Below are 6,205 nucleotides of genomic sequence, written 5' to 3' on the forward strand. Positions count from 1 at the left end.
AATATCCCGTTAATCTTCTTTCGCATCATGGCAAGTGAGAGGATCCAGATATCAAATCAATACTATCACCTGGTCACAAATCAGTTAAAATAGACATCTATCTTCGACCATGAGTCAGTCAACGTTACCAAATTTGGCAATATTGTCAGTAAAAGGAAACGTTTCTGTTAAAATTGACTTAAGCAGCGTCATTGAGCTGTTTGCAGTGTTAAAAGCTCGGAAAACATATCGTCTTTAAGTTGCTGTGTAGACATATATGTATGTATGTATGTATGTATGTATGTATGTATGTATATATATATATATATATATATATATATATATATATATATATATATATATATATATATATATATATATATATATATTGTTGTAAACAAACAGTCCATAAATAAATCGATTTTATTCAAATTTATGGTCTCTGTACGTGCCTGACGGTTATATTTTTGAGGTGAAATTAATAGGCCTAATGTAGAAATGACAGTCACGCATATAATATGGCTTGATTGTCTTGCATTAATGACAGAATTTATATGCCAAGAAAAGCCACCAAATGGCATTAAATCGCAGGAAAATGAATGGTGGCCAGGGTTCCGCCCCTAGCCTCGCTGAGGGAGGTCACAGCTCTCCGCTCAACACTTTAGCTGGTGGGAAGGGGCACTAGCCCCCTCCCAATAACCCTCCTCCGGCTTCGGCTGTTCGTGCCACGTATTTTGACCTTTTGGGCCATCATCGTCGCCCTGTGCACCATTTACGCAGCTGACACTTGGGCGCCATTACCCTTAGTACGCCACTGACTATTGCAAAAAAATTAATTTTTTTATTATTTTGCTTTCGGTTTTTTTTCTGCTAGTTTCAAAATGTCGAAAAATGTTGAAATTAACCTTGTGATCGATCCAAAAAGGTTGAAAATCGCGTTTACAGACTGTCAAACTTCGACGTACTTAGGGTTTTCCTCCTCTTAAAATAGATCATGTCGACATGTAATATTTTCACGAAACAAATCAAACTGGTAAATAAAGAGCAAACGGTGCGAGTGGATGTTTAAACTTTCACGTTAATATATATGATAATAAAAGAATATGAAATGCTGTTGCCAATGGAGTGAAATTGTTTAAATACATATTAATGTATTCTCCTGTAACTAAATAATTTTTTAAATGCAGTTTTAGAGCAGTGGATAAGCATGTAAAGTACTTGTGTAATGAGATCGTTGAGGTCATCTCAGAGTGTTACTAATTGAAAGTTTACGTTATTATCTCTCTCTCTCTCTCGTAATAAAATGATGAGCCCACAACCTGGTTATCTACACGGTAAACACACACTAGTCTGAAGTTCACCCATAGCAAAAGTTCAACGTAAACAAGTGAAGCTGTATAAGAGTTTCATCAATGACATTGAAGACAGATTAACTCACACACAATGTAAATCCTATATGGAATTACATCACAATTAATACTTCCAGTTCAGTACCCACGAATGTAGTTCTAGTCTATTTTTAGAACATTTTTTCCTCTCTCATTTTGGTGGTGATAGAAGAGTTTTATTTATGCATTTTTGGTAGGGATTTAAAGGTAACTGTTTATTCTTGATAATATGAGCTCAGGGTGTTGTTGTCTGTATGTATTTTGGCGACAGTGCACAGTGAGTAATAAGGCCTTGGTGATGATCCGGAAGTGAAATTCGTGTTCTGGTTACATGCTGTTATGTTGACAGTCAATAATCTAAAAAAAGAGCAGGTCAACCTTTGACAAGAACTTCACCGTGAAGTCATCTTTGAAGGTATTTTAGATTAACATATGATTTGCATTGATTGTCACACAGTGGAAAGGTCAGTACTGAGAAACAAATGTAGAGAACATATAGTAAAATTAATTGTGTACTATGTCCTGTAAGGGCAGTATTGGAGCAAAGTTTAAATTGGTATAAAATCTTTATTATTAAAGATAGACACATGAAATTTTAATATGTCATGTATATTGACTTTTAAAATATAAGAATGAAATTAAAAGTAAAAAATTAATTTTTATTTTAAAAATTTTAATAAAATTTTAAAAAAATTAAAAAAAATAATTAAAAAACCCCTAAAATGCACATATATAATATTTTTGGGAATCATATTAAATGTTATCAGCATGTATATATTCCTACACCATATAAAAGCTCCAATGTTGGATTTTTGTCACATTTTGTCAGAGAAAATATCTTTGTAGTCAAAATGAGACCTTCATTAAAAATACATGAAGACAAAATTATAATTTGTATTGGCCATTCAGACTATTTATTAGGGGTCCAATCAGTTAATTTATGTGTTTATGATGGGGTCACTTCCTGAGTAACAAACTTCTGCTTGTATAGCCTTCAGTAATTGTTTATAAACATAGTTATAAGGTATTTAGTGAGAGGACAGCGATGAAAACTTTATACTAGAACCTACTCAAGTTCTCTACTAAATCATTTTAAACTGTCTGAGAATGAAATACAGGTCAAAGGGATAAAATATGCTTCCCCCAGGTATATTTACCCTTGGATGTAAGAAAAAAGCAAAATGATGTAAGTTGAATACAAAATACATTCCATTTTATTGTTCAGTTAGGTTAAGATATTGATTGGTGTAGTGCGGCATTGTGGCCTATATGATGTTATGGGAATTCTAATGATCCATCTTGCTTTATGCATTATTAATTACTAATACTATTTGTTAACTGACACTCTAAAGATTACATAAGAAGCATTCAAACAAATTATTTGAATTTAACTTTGTACATGGTTACATATCCCACATGTACAAATATCCATCCATTTTAGAATGTTTGGGATCAAAAGTTCACATTCAGTACATCATATAGGCTGACATTGTACCTATAGTGAACCTGTAAAGCACATTTATGGCTATGTGCACTGAAAATATCCCAAAATGTTATTTTCATCATGAATATGCCTATGTATGGTAACATATTTCAATTTATTACTTTGACAGAGTGCGGTATTGAAACATCAGCTGATATCTGATTCCATTCAATCAATGAGCTTAATAATTGGTAACCAACATTCTTCAAAATACCATATAAATGTTCAAATAGATAATTTGAATTATGTTTGCACATTTGATCTTAACAAGTACATTGTATATGTCCCACATATGCAAATTTCCATCCTTGTTTACAAGTTTTGGGGATGAGAATTTCACATTTAGCTGATGATATAGGATTTATTGGTACTTATAGTTGATTTGTATGACCACATTTGGCTGTATTCACTTGCAATATCCAAAATTGTTATTTCCCTCATGAATAAGAATGCTTATAGTAACACATTCTAATTTAGTACATTGTCACTTGACTTTCCTGTATACTGGTATGTAATAATGTTTACACCAATGATCAAACCTCACCGCCCCAACATTGCCTTAAACTTTATGATACATAGTCTACCTGATTAGTTATTTAACTTGTAAATGGCTAAATGTGCTTCTAGAAACCTCATATACTTTTAGGATGAATTTAACACTTTAATACATGGCCATTGCTTCACATTTCTGAGTGTCACTCTGTCAAGTTTAATATTTTCCCCCATGCTTGCAACCTTAATGTTCATTTGAAATCACCATATCTAACACAGTTTAACTTCATTTACATAGATCTTACTGTTTTCTAGAATTAAGTGAAACATATTGGATCTTTTCAGGTCTAGCCTGGTATCTGGAACAAAGTGTTAGAGTTGGATTAGCTTGGAAGCTCTCCTGAGTAGTCTGGTGGTAATAGCATGGTTTCATAAGGGCATGTGCAGTGTACTGCCATAAGTGACCAAGATTAGTTCATATCACCACACTGATATATGGCACCTCAAAGACATGGCTTAGGTTTTCATGAGAGAGATCAGCAGCATTTTTCAGTAAGGTAGAACCTCCCTAGAAACTATTTTCCTGTCCCATTGCCACCTTTTGTTGTTATCGACATTGAAATGGAATGCATTTTTGCTATAAAACATGGTAGTGGTCCCATTAGAACTTTAAATCTGAATGTGCTATTAGTTATGGAAACAACTGCCTAAGTACCTGACACAATAAATGTGGAACATAGCACCTGTCAGTGTTTCTTTAGTGTGTACACCTATATGCATCTGGACAGGCATATTGCGGTTTGCTGCCAAAATCACTATGAGCTATGATGCTTCACTACCCCTGGGGAAAATGTTATCAGTTATACAGACCCAAACTACCATTTGTTTTAAATATCATTCATTAGTCAACTTTTCTGTCTAAAATTTGTCAAACTGTGTTTTAAAACTTGTATGAAAATTTAAGTTTTCAATAAAATTTAGTTTTTAAAATTTAAATGTTTATTTAATTTGCCATTAAAACTGAATTTATCAACATTTGTAATTTTCAAACATATTTTCAGACAGGGCTTATCTTGTATCACAATTAGGTTTTTACTGCATTGAAAAATTCCTAAAATTAAGGAAGATATAGCAAATTTAGTTTTGGTTTCTCAAGAGCACTTGGACCAGAACTTGCACCCTGTGGAACACCAGCACTACATACTTTCTGACAGGTGTCACATGTTTTCCTTGCAAGGAAATTCAAAAAGACTTCATGTATAAAGTTGAAATAGGTATAGCATGCAAATATAAAAGTTTGACTAAAATTGGCGTAAAACATGTAGCCTGTCAGGAATTACATCACAATTAATACTTCCAGTTCAGTACCCACGAATGTAGTTCTAGTCTATTTTTAGAACATTTTTTCCTCTCTCATTTTGGTGGTGATAGAAGAGTTTTATTTATGCATTTTTGGTAGGGATTTAAAGGTAACTGTTTATTCTTGATAATATGAGCTCAGGGTGTTGTTGTCTGTATGTATTTTGGCGACAGTGCACAGTGAGTAATAAGGCCTTGGTGATGATCCGGAAGTGAAATTCGTGTTCTGGTTACATGCTGTTATGTTGACAGTCAATAATCTAAAAAAAGAGCAGGTCAACCTTTGACAAGAACTTCACCGTGAAGTCATCTTTGAAGGTATTTTAGATTAACATATGATTTGCATTGATTGTCACACAGTGGAAAGGTCAGTACTGAGAAACAAATGTAGAGAACATATAGTAAAATTAATTGTGTACTATGTCCATATACCGCCAGCTTACTGACATGAAACTATCAAAGAAAATATTTTGTGGTTTTCTGTGTAGCTTTGACTAGGTTATTTTATGGTATTTGTGATAGCCAACTTCTTCAGATTACCAGGTATTAAGTCACTAATAATCGAACGTTTTTGGTAGGTAATTGTTTCGAGACGCCCTTCTTTTTCTTCTATCAAAGTCTTTTTCGATAGTTTGGAGGCATGTATCTCTGTTGTATCTATTGTAATTTCAGCTATTTATTCTATCTTCGTCTTATACATGGAAAAAATCCTATCTGTACAGACATATATCAACAAAACACATTTCCTCTTCTAGGACGTGGGTGTTCGTCACGCTAATGATTACGTGGAAGCATCATCTTCTACGGTAACAACCGCACCAGCTCAAATAAGTATACCTTATTACTGTGCGCTATTTATAAACTAAAAATTACGCTCGACGCTTTTCAAAACCTTAAAGTTTGACTTCGATTATCTATGTATACCCACCCAAATGACAATACATTATGGGTCCGAAAATTGCGTTTTTACAATTCCCTAAATATTTCTGGAATTTTGTAGTTTTTCATATTATGCAGTGGTGCTACTTTAACAAAATACTCACGACGGAGATAACGCTGTATTTGTTTAAATTTCGCCATATGTCAACGATACACACAATGTGGAAACGCTGTATTTGCTCAAATTTCACCACATGTTAACAATACTCACGACGGAGACAGGCTGCATTTCGCCACATATCAAGAATACGCGCGATGGGGAGAAGCTTTATTTCATAACATATCAACAATGCACTCGATGGAGACAGGATGTATTACATCAGATGTCAGATAACCTATATTCCAGAGGCCAGTCGTCCAATCTAATTCACCAATGACTGTTAAACATCATGGTAGTTTTGTCTCCAATTTTTAAGTCGGACATGCGACCTATAGGTCAACACTGCAGTAGTATGTCAAAATATACAAGTCTAAATCGCCATGAAAATTAGAACGTATGTACTACAAAATTAAATAATTTATCGGTCTAACAACCATGTTAATACTGTTTCGTTTCAGCCCGACG

The sequence above is a fragment of the Sinohyriopsis cumingii genome, chromosome 19 (assembly GCF_028554795.1).
Source record: "Sinohyriopsis cumingii isolate HCF-2022 chromosome 19, ASM2855479v2, whole genome shotgun sequence".
Taxonomy (NCBI): domain Eukaryota; kingdom Metazoa; phylum Mollusca; class Bivalvia; order Unionida; family Unionidae; genus Sinohyriopsis; species Sinohyriopsis cumingii.